Source organism: Melopsittacus undulatus, chromosome 4, assembly GCF_012275295.1.
Source record: "Melopsittacus undulatus isolate bMelUnd1 chromosome 4, bMelUnd1.mat.Z, whole genome shotgun sequence".
Classification (NCBI taxonomy): Eukaryota; Metazoa; Chordata; class Aves; order Psittaciformes; family Psittaculidae; genus Melopsittacus; species Melopsittacus undulatus.
This window is the reverse complement of record NC_047530.1, coordinates 91,966,109-91,984,166: the sequence shown is the minus strand read 5'-3', so window position 1 is coordinate 91,984,166 and position 18,058 is coordinate 91,966,109. Positions and strand designations below refer to the sequence as shown.

Genomic DNA, 18,058 nt, shown 5'->3' with positions numbered 1-18,058 from the left:
TTTTAAGTTCCGCTTTCTTGCTACGTGAGAATTTGCTTGAGGACAGCAGTTGGGGTTAACAAATCGCCATGACTCCTAGCACTGAAGGTTACTGAGTTCTAGACATGTCTTTTGGGAAATTTTGCCTTGTAGAGGATCATTTGTGTCAGATTAACTGAATAGGAAGCAACAGAATTGCTGTGCACAACCTGCCCTATAGTACCAATAAAACACCTCAGAAGTATTCAGTCAAATCTTGCTACTGTAAGTGCTTCTCTTGGCAGTGGGGCTGAACCTGGCCTTTACCTTCCTGGGAGAGGAAAGGTGATGTCACAGAGATTATTAGTGGGAATTTGTCCTCTCCTAGTTCCTTCAGGGTTTATAAAAAGGATGCCTGTGTCTCATTTCATTCATAATGACCTCTTAAGGCATCTCGTGGTGGAAGAGCCTCCTCTGAAACCAGAGGGGGCTGTAACAAGACAAAGAGCATTCCCTGCCTATTTATATTTGCTGTCACTGGCTCCTCCTGTCATCCAGGACAAGAGGATTAATCTCTCTGATCCCTCTATTTCTAGTTGTAGAAGCGCAGTGTGCTGTTGAGGGTGATTCGCTACTAGGCCAATCCTTGTTATAATCTCTTGTAACTACGAATGTATCAGAAGAGAAAGGCTAATGGAAAAATGTGGCATATTTAAAGGATAAAAGCATATTTACAGGAAAAAAAAGTCTTCCCTGTGAGGGTAGTGAGGAAGTGGAACAAGCTGACCAGAGAAGCTGTGGCTGCCTCATCACTGGCAATGTTCAAGGCCAGGTTGGAGGGGCTTGGAGCAACCTGATCTAGTAGAAGGTGTCCCTGCCTGTGGAGGGGGAAGAAGGGTGTGTGTGTGTGTTTTTGAAACTATATGATTTTGAGGGTCCCTTCCAACCCAAACCATTCCATGATTCTGTGACTTCTGTGTTTTTCTCTATGTATATATATATTTACGAGATTGATGGACTGAAATACAGGGAGTGATGCAATACAGGGCTCCACCATGCTTTCATAACAGGCCACATTATAGCAAGAAATTCTTGCAGATGTCTCCTCTTGCCCTGTCTGAGTGGGAGTTTGCCCTCCTTTTCCCTGTTTCCCATGGCCTCCTTCAGCAGACCACTCCTAAGGAACTTGCGCTTAACAGCACTATAATAATAGAAAGTGAAACTTGGCAGTGGCTTTTCTCCTCTTGATAAGCCTGGTGAAGTCTGACCTAGCAGAGCAACATGAAGAGCACTGGGTAATAGTTTACCATAGGTGATGACAAAGAGGAAAATACACATGGGAGCAGTCTGGGTTTTTCTGAAGTTAACAGGAGGCTTTGTTTTTTCTTCCTTTCAGGTAAATGAATTTCCCTTGTAGTTCTGTATCCAAATGTTGTCATGTTTAAATGTGGTTATTGTATTCACAGCTTTCAGGGTCATTTTCATCTAGCTCTTGCCTGCTAAATCTGAACTGGAAGCACCAGGCCTGGAAAGGATAGTTGTCAGTGTTTTTTCTCTAGCACAGTCTGTGACCGGTTGTTTCCACTGAAGCTGCTGCTATAAAATGTGTGTATAAGTGCATGTATAGGATATGTTAAAAACATGTAGACTGAAGACTTGCAGAGGAGTTGCTGCCCTTTGACATTGCAAATGATCTCTAGATGAAAGCGTTTTCTTCTACCAAACAACATCAACACATACTGAACAAAATGCTGTCCTGTTGCAATGAGGGAAAAAACAAAACCAAACCAACCTACTTAGCTCTAAAAAGAAGAGGAAGTTCACTTGCAGCTGAGGGTTTGTTGTGAGAGTCAGGAAATTTGAGTCTCTTTCCTGCTTCTGGCCTCTATTTTTCTGGTTTAAGATACTTCACCAGTGTGTACATTTGTTTCCTGCAACTCAGTTGTCATCTGTATAATGTTTTTTGTAAGGTTCTTGGATTTTTTTTAAAAATTACGTATTTTTAGCCTGCCTTCCAGGGGGAAGTGGGCTTATGCAGTAACACTGCATGTAACTTGTTGGCTAAATGTCAAATATTTGGTGGAACTTTGGGTGTTGCAGGAAGAAAGTAATGTAAATTGCAATGTCACTACCTAGGGTTGCAGCCCCACCGTGCAGTGAAGTGCATGGAGATAACACTTTTTCAAACACAAGATAGTTCATATGGATGAATGGCCCTTATGAAGCTTGCAACCACAGGATACCAGACTGTAGGGAATCAGACTGTGCCGCTAATCCTTCTGCCCATGGGATGGCTTTCTTCTATTGCAAGGCCTGTAAGAGCCTAGGGGAGAAGGTTAAGCATTGTTACTAAACTAGAGCTGACATGGCACAGCAGACTTCCTAGAATTAATGTTTGATAACGTAAGGGGGGTGGAGGGAGGAGAGGAAGTAAAGTTACAGCAGTCTTACCCTGCTGGATTAATCTGGGGAGTTAAAAGAAAAAAAAAAGTAGCACGTTTGATTAAAAGACGGAAGGGGATTTTGTCTCTTGGCATAACAAAGCAGAAGCCAGTGAAAATGAGATCAAATTTCAGCCTTCTAAATGCATCAGTGTTCTTATGCAGCGTGTTAACAATGTAGTCTTGAAATACCTTGTTGTTTTGGGTGTGAAAATTATATATTGTGCTTTAGCAGTTTCTTTGCATGAGATGTGTGTTTTGTTTCTGTGATTCTCGTGGCAGCAATGTTCAGCTATTTTGTACCCTTTACCAGTCAGACCTGTCAGGGGAGGAAAACTTCTGACTGAGACCACTGGAGTTAAGTCTTTCAGATGTTGCAGAAATATTCACTAGGTTGCTTTCATCATAAAAAATTGTAAGGCTTGAAAGGTCTCTGTGTTGTTCTGTACAAGTTGCTGCATGCTTTGGCAGGTGTGAGAGTCCTGCTCCTGGTACACCTGTGGAGCTCTGCAGCTCCCAAGGCCTTTTAGGCATGAGATTCTTTTTATATGCCCTCCTGGGAGCATAGAACTGCACTGTGATGTTTTCCAGACAAATTACCGAGAAGGTGGGGTTCACAAGTCTGCTGTATTTTTCAAATGGCAAGAGGGTTCAAAATTACTCCTCTTTGACCTTTCCCAATCCATCTGATTACTTTCTTAAATGAAATGTGTGGCTGTGCTTCTAGCAAGGCAATGTGCAAGTGATAGATTAGAATTGCAGCTTCAAAACTGCATTCAGAGCAGCAGGAGGTGGCCCTGACAGAGCCCTGTGCCTTGTACCAGGGTTGACTTAAGTTCTCCTTGCTTTTTACTCCTGCTTAGTAAGGCTGCATCTGAAGCACACGTAGTGGAGTGTGGAAGCATCTCTCTACATGCCAAATGCAGAAGGGTAAGTCTGGTGTATGCTTTGTAGTCTTTTTGTGGTTTTCATCATCCCAGGATCAGTCTCCTGTGGTCAGCATTTGGTGTTTCGGAACCCTGCGGCACTTGTAGCTGCACCAGGCCTAGAGTTTTATCCTCTAGAGGTGTTGATATCAGCTTCTCCAACCATAAGGCAAGGATCCCAGCTCAGTTACTGTTGAACATGTTTGATTCAAGATAAGATTTCTCACTCACTTTCCTTCGTTAGTGATACCCTGGCAAGAAGCAAGTATAGCATTGTGTGGTCCAGCTGCCTGAAAGCAAGGAAGTGGAGTGAGGATCAGTTCCTTATATAGAAAGGGAATTGGATACATCATGCATTTTATTCTTGGCTGTGATCTTCCATTGTGTCTGTTAGACATTTGTTACGGTTGTTTGCTCTCTCTGTGTACTTGAGCTTTAGTTGTCAACTAAGACACGTGTTCAGTATGTTTTATCCGTTTTTGAATGCCTACTGAGAAGTTTTTCAGTTGGTGTGTTCTCACTGTGCAGTGCTGCAGGTGCTTTGCACAGGGTTGGTAGGGCTGTGATGCCCTGCAGGCATCCTGCTGGTTAGGCTGCTGTTTAGCTGCTTGTCAGCTGCCTTTCCAGGTCCTCCATAGCTGCTTTGTTTAGGCTCTACAGTTTGTAAGACCTAAGTTGGTTCGGCTTAGCCTGTCTGTGCGTGGTGAAGGGGTTGTGGGGGAAAGCTGCAGAGATGGTTCTGCTGCGGATGGATGCTCTGCTTAGGGTAGGTGTTTTTGCCAGTTGCAATTTGGTGCTTTGGTATTATATCCCTTTCCACATGACCCCACAAAGCATGCACTCATCCCTTGAGACACGTTTTACATTGCTGCTTCTGTGAATGAGGGAGGAGAAACTCAGCCGATACAATCTCTGACTGGCCTCCTTTGAGCTCAGTCCCCTGTAGCTAGTGGACAGGTCTTCGTAGTTGATGTAATCTAACTAATGCGTATGATATACGTATGAGCCGGTAAAAGGGAATTTAAGATGACGATGAAACTGTTTGGTTTCCAGTCTGAAAGTAATTCTTGTCAGCAAGGGATGGGAGTGGAAAGTAGCTGGACTGTACATGGCTCATCCCACTGAGGCCAGGTCTGCAGCATAGACCTGTTTTCCTGAGGTGCTGTTTATCCTCCATCTCCAGCAACCCCTGTGAGTCAAGGAGAGTTGGCAAGTTTCTGAGCTGAGCCTCTTTGTGGGCCTTTTCTTCTTCCCTTTTTGGAATGTGCCAAAAAAAAGAAGGAAGAAAGTCACTGGCAGGCTAAGTCATGCTTTAACCTAGCGAGTAATAAAACAGCGCAGTACACTCTTGCTGAGCCTTCTATGAAAGATCCACTCCAACAGTACAGCTGTCAGAGAGATGGGTTACTCGAGCTTGTGTCTTCACCACTGTGTGTGAAGGCAGCTGTGCCTTTCCAGACCTTTGCATCTTCCTTTGCCATGTTTTCTAGGCTTTGAGTGAGGAACTGAAGGTCTTAAGAAGTTTCTGCTTGGCTGTATGATAGCTGCTTCCTCTTTCCTCTCTTCCCTGCAAAGATGACTGGTACATTATGGCTTTTCAAGAGATACTAAATATTGCATTGGAAGTTGATGTGTAAAATACAGTCTTAGAAAAAGCAATGACTAATTTACAACTGTATGTGGCTCCAGCTCAATCAGACAATTGCTGAAAATAATCCAGCTTATAATTCCACAGTTGATCTCTAATTAGAGGAGTATTGGAATTTGTAACCTGAAGATAGGACAAGATCAGACAGAAGTGATATCTCTGTTTTGCCAGTCTGGGAAGTCTGAGCAGGATGAATGTTTGTGAAGGGAATTTCATAGTGAGAACAGTTGCTGTAAGGATGCTGGTACTGACTTTGCACTGGATTCATGCTGAGTCTTTGCCACAGCTAAATGCCATTGGATACAGTTTTGCTAGCAGTATCTTTTTACAGGAAGAGCAGATGCCTTCCTTGGTGGGCACCTTAGTCCTAGAGATTTTTTGTTTCTTCAAAAAAACATGCCAACTGAGAAAAACCCAATCCATGAGCACATAAATGGACATTTGGATGTGTGTTATGTTGTTGTTCCATGCTTGAAGCTGTTAGCATTGATTGAGCACTGTAAGACAGCTGCCTGGCTTTGCAGAAGCAGCACAAGGAGGAGGGAGCCTTTTCAGCTGATATATTTAACATTTCCCAAGATTTGGATGTGAATACTTTTTAGCCTGTTGTTGATTTAATTTCTAACTTAGATGGCTGCTGTCCTCTATAATGGGTCAGTAGAAGATCAGCTGGCCTTACCTTGCTGAGTTGTAAAACTTGCGTTAACTCTGCAAGAAATGATGATGTGAGGTTTTACCAAATTACTTCTTTGGCAGAGTATAGTAATGGGAACTTTTGCCACTGCCGGATAATACCATTCACTGAGTAGCACATGTCCCTGTAGAACAATTGTAACTTCTTCCAGGACCAGGGCCTTATGCCTCATTCAGAGAGAGCACAGCTAACGAAGAAGGGCTGTGTCAGGCATGAGATCACTTGTGACACAGAGGGAGCCATGCCTGTTCTAAGCACAGTGCTGCTTCCTCTAGTAACCAGAGACTGAAGGGAATGATTGGGTACTCCAAGGAGAAAGCAGCAGTGTTTTGTTCACTTGTGGATTCCTGTAATTTAAAAAATATCAGAATTCATATCCTTCATCTTTAAATACTCTATGACCATCTTGATGCTGTTGTACAGCCCATGTACCAAAGATAAGACTGTCTCTGGACTGGAATATGCCAATTCTTTTGAGTAGAAAACTGAGGAGTTTTTGTCTTGATTTTTCTAACATCTGTTGCATTTGGAATAGGAGTAGTTTGTGGTTTATTTGTTATTTTTTTTAATTAAAAAAATCTTGTATTTGCCATTTCAAAATGGTTAATAAGGAAATATGTCCTTATCTTTCTATTAGCTTAATTCAGCAGACATTCAGATTATTTGTCTGTAGTAATTTTTTATCTACTCTTTGGAAGAGCCTTAGAGAAATCGAACTACTTAGAGAAGGAAACCACATGGTGAGCAGATATGGGTTCTGTCCAGTATGGAGGAGAGTAGCATGAGGTTGGGTGGGTTTATCCCGCTGCAGCTCTGAATGCAGTTGATACAGAATTCTGGTGTGACCTCAAGAGGTTCACTGCTTCTCTTTCCAGCAGTACGTTTTCCTCCAAGACTGATAAGATTTTAATGTTAAAATAATTAAAAAAAAAAGTTTTTCTTCTTGCCTTCAATTTCAGCAGATGCCTGGTACAAACTGCTGTATCTCACAGGCTTTGTCGTCATGTTTCAGATTTTACAATAGTGTTCCTGTGTATCAGAATTGCATGGACCATGTGTAGCACACTTTGCTCATCTCTCTGGCTCCTGGCTAAACTAATGTAAAGCAAAGACAGGGGAGAAGACAGAAACGCCGCTTCTAAATGTAATTGGGTTAAAAAATGTGACACATCAATTAGTATCGGTTATGGCCATGATCCTGAATTTTATTTTAAACTTTTCCCTGTTTGGACAACTTTTCGTATCAACTTCTTTTACCTGCCTTGTGGATATACAACAGCATCCCGGAATCCATTCTACACTATTGCCCCAGCTACCAGCAGGTTCCTTTTAAACCATCTGACAGTATGGGTTTCTCTAATGGTGTTTCCCCACCCTTCCTAGGCTCTTGAAGATTGTTTGAAGCATCTGCTGGAGGGAAAGCGAGAAGTAATTTAAGAGTAGGGCAACAGCACTGCAAATCAGCCTCCTCTGATCTGCAAGAAACAGACCTGTGCAATTCCTGGGGCTTCTCATGAATAGGCACAATCTCTCTTTACCTGGATACTTTGCTCTGTCTTGGCAGCCTTATGCAGCTGTCTGTGTTTGACTGGCAAAGAACTGCTAGTGGATGACAGACAGACTTAAGAAATGCTGCTATAATACTGGTGATAGCTGTGATGGATTTGATTTAATAGGATTGAATGCAGGTGCATAGGAAAGGATTGGTGGAGTTTTGTGCTGTTACTCTAAACTTCTCATAAAATCTCTAAACTTCTAAATACTTGTAGAAATGAAGGGACTAATACCAGATGGGACAGAAAGGGTGAACATTTGATTTCTGAACTGAGAACGAGGACAACAGTGAGGATGTAACTGCTGGACACTGGTTTCTTGTCTGTGTAAGAAGGCAGTGATTTAAAAGAATCCACAGTCATGTATTCATCTCATGATTGCATCCAGTGGCTATTTTAGGTACAGTGGGGATGAATGGCTCTTTATAGACCATGGTAAGGAATGCCTTGTCTGTGGGGATCAGTATGCCAGGCCCTTCTTTTTGGGTGGCACAGAGAACTGTTGTGGGAGCAGGACAGGCAGAGCCAACATGTATGTGCCAGCACAGTTGCATGAAGTAACACCCTCATGATAGGAAACTGTTTATGCTGATACTTCTCTGCTGCCAGTGCATGTTGGTGTCAGCATGGGCATGGGGAGCCAGGATGAGGAAAGCTGGGCTGTTTGTCAGCACTCTGAAATTGCTTTCCTGCCCTCTAAACTACAGCAGGGACTCTTGTGATAAGAGCAGCACATGCAGCCTTTTTAACTGTGCAACATATCCCATGATGAGGCTACAGCAGGAAGAGTCCATCCTGTTCTGGCACTGGAGGAGGACAAATTCTTTCACAGACTTGGACTCTCTGTAGGCTTTATACTGCTTTACTTTTTTTTTAATGGTAATGCTGTGACACAGAGGTTCTTAAGCTCTTCCTAGCATAATTTTCATGTTAAAATTTATGAGAAATACCAAGTTTGTCTGGCTAGCAACTGTCTCAGATCCAAATCTGGCAATTTTTGTGAGAATGCAGGTGTGAAACTGAAGGAGTGACTCAGATGTGTACTGGGTTGTTCCTTGTCTTACTGTAGCACTTTGGTCTGTGCTCATGGTTGTAGCATGTACCATTGCCATGGTGAGAAAGAATATCACTGCCACAGAGGCTATCTGTGCAGCTGAAGCAGCCTGGAAGAGGGAAGTGGAAGTAGTTAGCTTTCCATTGCACAGAAGTGAATATGCTGAAGAACTGAAATTATTTGGTGTCCTGAACCACAGCCAGCAAGTACAGCACTGTATTGGTGATAGTTGAAATAGAGATGGGTGTTCTGTCTATGGGGCTATGGACTCCCCAGCTGCCTGGAACACAAGTTCTTGGGCAGCTCACAGTACTTGTCCTTTCCATGTTGTCCTCTGGAGAGGGAATTCTTGAACACTGGCAAATGTATAGAGAAGGCATCAGCATGGAAAAAGGTGGAAACAAAAAAACCCTAGCACCATGAAACAGGCATACTATGTCAGAATATACTTTCCAATAAAAAACTCTTGCTGGAATCTCTTATACTGCAGTAACTCATGGTATTCCCCTGTATTTAAAATGTATTTAAAATATAAAACTTCAGGGTAGCTAGTTTTGCATCAGAAGTTCAGGTTTCTTTAAAATGTGAGAAATTATGGTTGAAACACAGAATCATAGAGTCATAGAATAGTTAGTGTTGGAAAGGACCTTAAGATCATCAAGTTCCAGCCCCCCTTCCATGGGCAAGGACACCTCACACTAAACCATATCACCCAAGGCTTCATCCAACCTGGCCTTGAACACTGCCAGGGATGGAGCATTCACAACTTCCCTGGGCAACCCATTCCAGTGCCTCACCACCCTCACAGTAAAGAACTTCCTCCTTATATCCAATCTAAACTTCCCTTGTTCAAGTTTTAACCCATTACCCCTTGTCCTATCACTACATTCCCTAATGAATATTCCATCCCCAGCATCCCTATAGGCCCCCTTCAGATACTGGAAGGCTGCTATGAGGTCTCCACACAACGTTCTCTTCTCAGGGCTGAACAGACCCAACTTTATCAGCCTGTCTTCATACGGGAGGTGCTCCAGTCCCCTGATCATCCTCGTGGCCTCCTCTGGACTTGTTCCAACAGTTCCATGTCATTTTTATATTGAGGACACCACAGTTGCACACAATACTCCAACTGAGGTCTCATGAGAGCAGAGGCACAGGATCACCTCCTTCGACCTGCTGGTCATGCTTCTTTTGATGCAGCCCAGGATACGGTTGGCTTTCTGGGCTGCAAGTGCACACTGAAGCTGCCTCATGTTCATTTTCTCACTGACCAACACCCCCAAGTTCTTCTCCTCAGGGTTGCTCTGAATCTCTTATTTGCCCAACCTGTAGCTGTGCCTGGGATTGCTCCGACCCAGGTGTAGTACCTTGCACTTGGCATGGTTAAACTCCGTGAGGTTGGCAGCAGCCCACCTCACAAGAGTGTCAAGGTCCCTCTGGATGGCATTCCTTCCCTCCAGCATATCAACCAAACCACACAACTTGGTGTCATTGACAAACTTGCTGCAGGCACACTCAATCCTACTGTCCCCATCACCAACAAAGATGTTGAACAAGACCGGTCCCAACACTAATCCCTAAGGGACACTATTTGTTGCTGGTCTCCAGCTGGACATTGAGGCATTGACCACAACTCTGTGTGCAGCCATCCAGCCAGTTCTTTATCCACCAAGTGGTCCATCTATCAAATTGATCTCTCTCCAATTCAGAGACAGCATAACTTACTGATGTCATGCAAGTTTGTGGAAGAAAAGGTACAGGTTGCTTAGTACATTGCCCTTTTTGCTCTGCACAAGAACTTTTGAAGACAGTGTGTTTGACCTCTTCAGTTGCATCATGTAGGTCCTAAAGAATGTGGTTTATAGCTGTTTCCTCAGAAAGAGTTTAAGTGTTTGTCATAATGATCCAGAAATTGAGATTTTTAGTGAGCTTTCCAGAGCAAAGATATATTGCAATTTAAACCTGTAAATAAAGAGTTACCTGGCGTTTCACTCATAAATCATTCAAAAGAAATACGTTTTTATGTGCACCACTTTGGAAATTTCTTATTCAACCAGAGACAAAGAAGGAATGATTTCCTACTTCAAAACACAGAGTCATTTAGTCAATAGCATACTGGTTTTATTCTGGCTTAAGAGGAATATTTTGCCTGGCAGCAGTTAAACAATAGTGAATAATGTTGCCTAGGCGTCTGTCATTCATAAATAGCTTTTATAACTGTTAGCATCTGATGTAATGGAAAATAAATGATGCAGCACAAGAATTTCCTAAAAATGCATCATTGTTATCTGTGAACAATACAGAATGTGAGCAATGTCCTCACTGAACAATGATGAGATTGTTTTGTTTCATCATTATCTAGCATTGTAAATGTTTGGTCTGTTTGAGAAACCCAGGGTTTCATTGTCTTTAATATAAATTTATGCATTTGTTTTTAATAGTATTCATTAATTTTTAAGACAAAAGTACAGAGCAGTTTTTTGCTGCACTTCAGAACTGGTTTAGAGTTTCGTGAGCCCCAAAGGGATTACAGTAGAGAATGGGAAGTGGGCATTAATTATCCATAGGTGTTACATTATACTGTGGACTTGTGTACTAGACTAGAAATTTTCCTGCAGATGTATGTTGGTGTAGATTTCTCTCACTGTATTAGTATGTCTCTCTTTCCATTCGATTATAACCTTCATTAGCATTTTCTTTTAAAAACCATTGATCATGATATGGAGTGTTTTGCCAAGTCATAATGATCATGTGGGCATTCTTCTCAATTGATTTACTACTATTCTGCAAGTCTGGGTTGTTCCCTTGTCCTCGACATCACTTGCTGACTTCCCTTGGCATGTCATGTTTTGTGGGTTTTGGCTTTTGACCATGAATAGGGAGGGGAGAATGTTTTTTGTACCCAATTGCAGGGGACCGACTGCAGCAGCTTTGGTGGACCATTCCCAAACTCGTGTTCATAGTAATCTGACCTTTTTCTTTTCCTTTAATTTAAGAATTTCAAATTGTATGAAACCTTGTATACAATTTCAAATTGTATGAAACTGCACTCTCTGACCAATTCTGTGGGTAAGGAAAACATGTATTGACCAGTGTGCACACTGTGATGGAATCCATGTAGGTTACTGCTGTGTGATGCTTTTGGACATGTAGCGAAAAAGGAAAAACAGTTTTTTCCCAAAACTGTAGCAACTAAGCATGGTACTGTGGCAATTCCTGTGAAGCAAGTCATCATCCATATCTGTAGGAAAAAATTCATTTCAGCCATGTGATTAGGACAGCCTAGTTTTTGCTCTGCAGCATGGCTTCAGTGCCAAACCATAGGGAAGAATGCCTCTTCTGGAGGGGGGCATTAATTTCTCAGGAAACCAGTCTCATTGTGGGAGTTGATGGGATCATGGTGAAGAGTGATAACAAGACAAGTCTTGTACATGCTGAGATATTACATACTGCTTGCAGCAAAGCTGTAAAGAGTCACAGCTTGAGATGTGATTCATGTGCTAGATCTGCTGTTTGGAAGCACCTCAGGGCAGGAAGATGTGTTTAATGTGAAGGGGTGAAGTGAAATGGTGATTATCTAGGCAAAGAACAAGCAACACCCCCTTATGCAAATGGCTTTGGAAATCTGGTGGAGCAGGTAGAGCAGCTTTCTCGTTGTGAAAATGGCAGTCCTGGCCATTGAGCTTTCCCAGACCCCCACCATTAAGGCTTCCCTGTGTAGTAAGTAAAGCTTCTGCTTTACTTCTGTTTCTTTTTGTTTGTTGTAATGAGAGGCTGTCCCAGGGATTATTGCTGATGTTACGGAGTGTTTCATCAAGAAAGATACAGGAGGAGTAATTAAAATTGTGTATTATCTAGCTGACCATTGATGTAGTTAAAGAAGTTTTGCCTCTGTAGCAGTTTATTGCCAACGTGTGTCTAGAGCATCTGGCAGTTTGTTCTTTCCACAGGAAATCAGGAATGTTCACTGATGCTTCTGATGCAGGTAAGTTGCTATTAGCAGCATAAACAGACAAAAGTAATTTCTTTTGGCTCAAGGCACTGTAATGACTGTACGTTTTGTTACTGGAACAGAGGAAAGTGACATTGTTTTCTTCTGAGTGCTACCAGGGTACTTCAGAACTGTACTTAACAGCTGATTTGATTTGAAGGGGACATATTTTAAGGAATCTCTTTCTCAGAGGTGCAGATCCTGCTCAGCTTCCATTGAAATCAAGGGAGGGGGTTGCTGAGATCTCTGGGACCATTATTTATTGATGCTTAGTTTAACAGCTTGCTTGACTAGTTGTATTATGTTTGTGAAAACAATCATATTATTATTTTGAGAGGAGTCAGCCAGAGCTGGCGGATACCTCTATTTCTGTATGTGTTTTGTGTAGTCTACAGCCTTATATTCCTGTTCCCTTTGGAAACTGTTCAATGTACATGGGTACCATGCAGATGGGTATCTTGTCCTTCTTGTCCCCTTTCTAAACCTTTCTTTTGATTTCAACTACGTAACATGATTAATTTTTTAATTATTGTAAGAGAAATGGTTTTCAGTCTTGAAGCTGATTATTTTTAGGATGCCAGCAGGTGGAGGAAAGGAGGAACTGAGATAATAAAGGGAGAAGTTGCAGCTGAGCAACACTGTTAGATATATGGGCAGAGCTGTAAATAGCAGTAATACAGAATTATATCTGCCTGGTCTGAGCACAAGGGTTCTTTTCACTTTTAACACTGAACTAGCCCTGAAGTGGGAAGGGTACTGCAGGGAAAGAAGTGTTTGTTTCTCTCCCTTAAGCTCCTTTGATTAGATTTGTTTGTCAAGTTAACAAATGCATGTGAAGAGCATGGGGCTTGATAACATCTCCTAAATAATGCTGTTAACAAAGTACTGATTAAGCTACAGTAAAACAAAATGAAATGCAGATGTAGGAATCTCTTACTGGAAATACACATCTGTCTTCTTGAGAAAAGGATTATGTAAGCTACATTAGTAGGGGAGGAGTCCAGACAAGCTCAAACTGAAATAAATAAAAGCTTTAAACTGGAGCCAACAGAAGCTAATAGGATTGGAAATATTTGCAAATACGGAAAATGTAGTGTATAGAAAGTAGGCATAAGCCATATGTCAGTGAAGGTAAGGAAAGTTAGAGATGCACACAGGAAGTTGCTAAGGTCACTGCGTGAAGGCTTCTGTTACCTTCAGAACAACAACAAAACCAAAGAATTCTTTTAATGGGGCTTGGAGATTTTGCATCAAGACCTCCACCAGAAAAACAGATTCCACATCTGCATTAACAGGTTATTTCAGGTCTCACAGGAGAAAATAAGTTAGCTGATGAAGATGTTATATCATCTAGCAGCAGTCACAAGTTTCTTCAGAGGGTTTCCATTCCTGTTTGGGTTGATGAGGTTTTGTGTTGCATAGAGGGGAAGTTTCAGAAGACCAGATTTCAGGGCAGTGATCCACAAAGCCTGAGGGCAGCACTTTCCAGCCTGCAGTTGATTGGTCCCCTGAAGTCACAGATTGCATCTATTCCATAGCAGAGTTGTGATGGCAGTGCATGGCACTGCAGGGTCTGGATTATCTGGACAACAGTAGTCTGTTGCTTTATTTTTGACCACCCATCCTACAACAGATTATCAGACCATTGACCGATGTGATACAGCTGTTATCATTAATGGTGGCTAGGGAAATTGGAGAAAAGTGTCAGAAGCAGACCAGAACGACTCACAGGTGAAATTCCTTCCAGTTCTTTTCATTAGTGACTATCATCTTGTTTCTACCACAGGTTCCAGGGTTTACCTTTCATTCACATCAAGACAGACTCTCGTATAATCCAGAATGCCTATGGTACTTTAAATAGGAAACAGCTGACATATTTGCTATTTTTTTTTCATCTCCTGTGAGTAATGCAAAGCATGTGTACACACCTGCATACATTCTTAGGATGCCTTGCTTTTCTTAAGGACTGTGAACATCTGCAGCCAGTGCCATTACAGCTCCAGAGCTTCTGCTGAAGTTCTCCAGCATATGCCAATAGCAAAGATATATGGTGGACTTTCTGAAGTGTAAATAAAATCTGCAGTTCATACTCCATGTTTTTAGATTCAGTAGATACCAGACCACAAACAGAAGGCCATTATTTGTGCTTACTTGCCCCAGTCTAGCTGGGAATCTTTGGCAAAGAGCTGTTTAGCCTTTACTTTGGAATGTGTAATGAGCAAAGAAGCTGCAGTGTGTGGCAGGTGAGGGACAGCAGAATAGCTCACTTGACCTGGCATGCACTTCTCAGTCCAGCGAGTTATGACTGTTAGGTTCATTTCATGGCTGATTTATGTTCTTGTGTTGTCACAGAGGGAACTGAGGTTCTGACAGGGTAGATGATAGAAGTAGTGTTTCAAGTAATCTCCCACCTACTTCTGCTATACTGAAGTTACCTGTTGTTGGTAATCGCTCTTCATGTACTTAATGCTGATAACCCAGGGGAAGCTGATTTTCTGTTTCTGTTGCTGTCAGGGGAATGTCCCAGCTGCAAGACCCAAGCCATGTGCATGCTTTTCCTTCCTTATTTGTTTCTTTTTTCATTTGTTTCTCAGCTACCTTCAGAGGCGTTTTTAGGAGCTGGTTTTCCTGTCCTGCAGGAAGAAAAACTGGATTACCTGGTTGGGTGAAATCTTAGCACCGTTGAGCTAAGATCTTCCATGTGCTCTGAGGCCAGGATTTTGACCTCTTTTGTCTTTTGTAATGGAATTGGTTTCTGAAGGCTCTCTGCAATATGCAGTATGCCTGCAATCCATTTTTCAGGAAACAATGTGGCTGTAGATGAGGGTAATAGTAGAGCTTCAGGCTGTTCTCTGTACTGCCATTCCTATGTGTCCCAGCAACGTTTGCAGGAAACCTGCCTGTACAAGAGCAGTATTCTGTATTTGTGACTTACTGGCTGTTGGCAGCATTAGTAAAGAAATCTCCAAAGAGTCCAGCTATGAAAACAGGCATATTTTTTATTATAGTTTGCTAAATGCCCAAACTCCTAAGAGAGGTTTTATTTAAGTGTTTTACTCCAGTAAATGATTTGTGAACAGCCATGAGGGTAGGAGGAGAATAGGATCACTCCTCCTTCACAGGTAGATGACCACCCTGCCTATGGGACCTGACTTGTCCTCCATGTACCCTATCTCTCCTTATCCAGCCATCCCATGATTACTTCAGCTTTCCAGGCCAAAAGGAGCTGGAAAGTCCTTCCATCATGAGCAGAGCAGCATGTACACTAGTGGTTATGGGACTTCTCCTGGTTTATGAACCAAACACCACACGAGGGAGAAGCAAGCTGAGCCTTTATCTGACACCTCCTGGGTGAGTGTACTCAGCTGTTGTATGGAGGTAGTGCAGTGATGAGGTACTCCTGCTTTATGTGAGAGATGACCTGAACATCTAACTGGAATCCTGAAGAGAAGGGAATATCTAGGAGCAGACCCCAGGCCTTAGCATTTCTTCCCTGGGGGCCTTTTGGGCAATCCCCCCAGTTTGATGTGCTTGAAGCTTGGCTCTCTCTTTGCAGGTGCACAGTTCCTGGATCAGGGAACATGTGTTCTTAATTTAGCCATGGAAAATGTTCCGTGGAGCTTGTCATAACTTGCTTTGTGTTGACTGGCATTGCTTTTCTGGCCTCCTTGTCTGTTTGCACTTGATACTGCAGATGGTCTATTGATTCATGTAACTTTATCCTTTAATTAGTGCTGTGGAGTTAACGTGCTTCAGGTTGAGTTGATATGGGCAGGCTTTGAGCGTGTGCGTTGTTAGGGACCGTCCAGATTGAGGATGCTACAGTGCGGCATCTGGGTTATGTTTAGAGCTTTTTCTAAGCCACCCTTGAACAAAGACAGGCTTTATTAGAGCGTCTGCCAGGCTTCTTTACAGAGGAGGGCTGTTTCACATAATCTTTGAATATCTAATTTGATTATATCTGCTGCTTGAACTCTTTCAAAGAATTCTGACAGACGCTATCCTCGAAGAACCTTCAGAAAAACTGGTTTGACTTGTTTATCATAATTGTAGAATCATAGAACAGTTAGGGTTGGAAAGGATCTTAAGATCATCTAGTTCCATAATCAGAGGGGGTTAACTGTGTTTTCTAATATTTTTCCTTGTTCTCTTTATGGTAATAACATGTTCTTGCTGCAAGCCTAGAACCCTTTTTGAGGGGGGACACAGAGCAGGGTCTCCTTCACCTTATCTCAGCTATCACTGGCAATAGCACAGAACATATTACTTGGTGTATTTTCATTGGAGCTTAAAGTTCCTTGGATTTCATTCCTTTATGTTTTCTTGGGAAGATACCTTCCCTTCCTGCCTTCTTTATTACAGTTTCATATTCCCATCTCAGCCCACATTTAACTCTCCTCTGGCTTGGCTCCTGTAGAGGATACAGCTAAACAGGTGTGTGGAGGACCTGCAGAGGTTCTGTGTTTTCTTTATAGGCTGAGATTGAGTAGTGCTGTTAAGTGCCATGTTTCCTTCTCCTCCAGTAAGGAAGTGTCCTTGTTGTTGCTTGTTTGTGCATGTAGATGTGTTTTATCTTTTTAATTAGTGATGCCTAGAAGTTACAGAGGCACTGCTTCTAAAGCTTACATGCATGCTTTATTATGCACCATCTTGGCATCTGTGGAAGTAATATAAATCTTGACTTGTCAGTAAGGCTTATGAATTTGGCTGAGCACTCTAATGAGCAGGTAGCATTGTCCAGCAAATGGAGTGTGTGATTGGGAAGCGGCAGGCATTGCCTGCATTTCTGGTTTTTGCTCATGACTTGTTCAACAAGCTTTGATAACTCTTTTCTCCTCAGTGCAGAGATGATACTGAACTATCATTCCCTGCATAAAGTGCCTTGGATATATAATATTTTTTCCTTGCCATTTAACAAAAGCAGTCAAAAGGCTTGATCTTGTTTTCATTTTACATAACTGCAGTACTCCTGTGGAGTTTAATGGAAATATAACCAGACCAGCATCTTTTGCAGAATTAGAAACCTAGGAAGCTTGGCCTATCTTCAAAATTTCCAATTAATTAAATATTCAATTAAAATGTATGCAATGAAAGTTAAGAGTATGCACTTAAGTGCTAGGCTATGATATTTCCAAATTGTTAAGGAACATAATATATAGGGCACTGTTGTCTGCTTTCAGACTCGAAACCAGCCAACAAAAGAGTTGATATGTTATGGAAACAGAAGAACAGCGCATCCTTCAGTTGTCCTGTTTAATATAGCCCCTGCTGTGTTTAATTCCCCTCTTACCCTTTCTGTATACACAATTGCGTCTCATTTGTAACAGGTTACATTCTAAATAAGGGCTCCACCATACTACATGTTTCAAGAAGGTTTTTGTTTAAAGTAACTTTACTAATCTAAGAAAAGGTATGGCTAATTATGCCTGCCTTCCAGATTAGTGTTGTCAATTCTGGCTATTTTGCATCTGTCACTATCTTTCCAACAAGTAATGCTTCCCTGTTGTATTAGTAAAAGCAGGATAGAGTATGTGTGTGTAGTCCAGTGGATTCCTGTTTTGTAGCAGGGGATTTTGATTATATTATTCTCTAATAGCCTTGAGAAAGGAACAGCTCACACGATGCATCTTCCTGTTGCCAGTTGGTATATATTTATATGAATGACTGGGGCCAAATGCAGGCCACTGACTCTTTTTGTGCAAAGCTACAGCATTCAGCCTAATTCAGGGTAATGTCTGAAGCAGTTTGATCCAGTGTGGTGAGGCTGGCAGTTCAGGCAAATACCTTCGTGAG

At 42.1% G+C, this 18,058-nt stretch overlaps 1 protein-coding gene across 2 annotated transcripts in view; it reads left to right on the top strand.

Moving 5' to 3' along the window:
* The window catches only part of LOC101868605 (E3 ubiquitin-protein ligase MARCH8), a 98,266-nt gene that overhangs the window by 4,783 nt on the left and 75,425 nt on the right, over positions 1-18,058 (top strand). The window lies entirely within an intron of this gene.